Raw genomic sequence first — 1,989 nt, 5'->3', positions numbered from 1 at the left:
ACCCCGCGCCCGCGCCTTTCGTCGCCCGCCACCGGCGACTTGGCGCCGCCTCCGTGCGCCGGCCAGCGCCTCGCCGCCACTCCTCCGCCGCGGCCCGCCAGATCCCGTCGTCGTCGACCGCCTCCCACGCCTCCCCGCCCCGCCAGGACCTCGCCGGAGTTCGTCGTCCTCGCCGGAGTTCGTCGGATCCGAATCGGGATGAGATCCACCAGGAGCCCATCCAAACGTCGCACCCCCGTCCTGCTTCTCTCCGTCCCGGAACGACCCCGTCCAGTTTTGGAGGGTAAAATTCCACCAAGTCCCTGAGTTTTCAACATTCTAGTGCACTATTTGCCATGCCATAACTTCATGTGTGCTGCACCATTGCATGCATATGATATATCAAAATGTTCATCATGAGATGCCCTTCATTTTGTTCCAGTGTGCCACGCTTGTTTGAGATCATCTTGATGCCTGAATCATCATTGCAAGAGTGCTATATGTTGTCGTCTGTTGTAGTTTAACAGAACTTGCTGTTTTATCTTTTTCATTGCATTTTGTGTGTGCATCCTATGAGCTTTATGTCTACATGAGTTTTGAGATACATAATGCCATATTTACGGTGGTGCTATCCACGTATTTTTGCGAGTCTTATAGTGAGTGCATTGAGCTCGTGAAGTAGGGTACTTGTTGTTACTGTTTTGCTAGTCTGAATCTGCTATATCAAGATGCTATGTAAACCTGCTGCTACAAGTCATTCTATGCATAATCTGGAGATGTCACTAAGGATGTTTTGCTATACATGTCATGCTCTATCCATCCATGCCCCTGCTTGCATTTATAGCCTGTTGTAGCTTGTTGTAATCTTGCTCTCAAAGTGCTAAATAATGTTGTTGTCAGTCTGTTAACATTAAGTTCAGTTTTGCCATGAGCTTTGCTAGTGATCCACGCACCCTATGAACTTGTTCTTGCCATGCTTAGCTTCATGAACATGTCTACTTACTGTTGGTTACCTTTCCATGCCATGTACCGCTCTGTGGTGAGTGGTACAAGCTCACCAACATGCCTACTTATCGTTGTTCCTGCCATGCCTGAATCTGTCGTATCACTTGCCATGTTTGCATGGATGCTACCATATTTTCTGTTGATCTTTGGAATTAGTTCAGTAAGGGAGTTTTGTTCTTTGTCTTTAGTTTTAGCATGACATCCTTGGTTTGCCATGATAGCTTCCTGTAACATGTTGTTTGATAGCTCTAAACATTGCAACCTGATGTTATTTCTGCCATGTCCAGTGATTTCTGGTAAGTCTGTAAACTGTTATTATTTGCAATCTTGCCATGTCCTTTTGAGCATGTTATAGTGTTTTCTGGAGATAGCTCAGTGTTCATGTTTTGTAATGTTTTACCTGTACTTCATGCACATGCCTTTTGTTTTCACGTTGAGATGCTGTAGCATATTGTTTTGATGCTTGCAAGATGACCATCACCTTGGATCTCACTACTATCATTGCTATGCTAGTTGCTTCGTTCTATCGCTTTGCTGCACTACCTATCACTTGTTGTTCAAGCCTCCCAATTTGCCATGTCAGCCTATAACCTTTGTCACCCCTCCTAGCAAACCGGTGTTTGGCTATGTTATCGCTTTGCTCAGCCCCTCTTATAGCGTTGTTAGTTGCAGCTGAAGTTGAAGATTGCTCCATGATGGACAGGATTATGTTGGGATATCACAATATCTCTTATTTAATTAATGCATCTATACACTTGGTAAAGGGTAGAAGACTCGCCTTATGTCTGGTGTCTTGTTCCACTCTTGCCGCCCTAGTTTCCGTCATACCGGTGTTATGTTCCCGGATTTTGCGTTCCTTACGCGGTTGGGTGATTTATGGGAGCCCCTTGACAGTTCGCTTTGAATAAAACTCCTCCAGCAAGGCCCAACCTTGGTTTTACCATTTGCCTCACCACCACCTATACTTTTCCCTTAATAGTCAATCTCCCGAGGGTCATCTTTATT

Source organism: Triticum dicoccoides, chromosome 2B, assembly GCF_002162155.2.
Source record: "Triticum dicoccoides isolate Atlit2015 ecotype Zavitan chromosome 2B, WEW_v2.0, whole genome shotgun sequence".
Lineage (NCBI taxonomy): Eukaryota > Viridiplantae > Streptophyta > Magnoliopsida > Poales > Poaceae > Triticum > Triticum dicoccoides.
The sequence above is the reverse complement of the archived record's forward strand: the minus strand, read 5'-3'. Positions refer to the sequence as shown.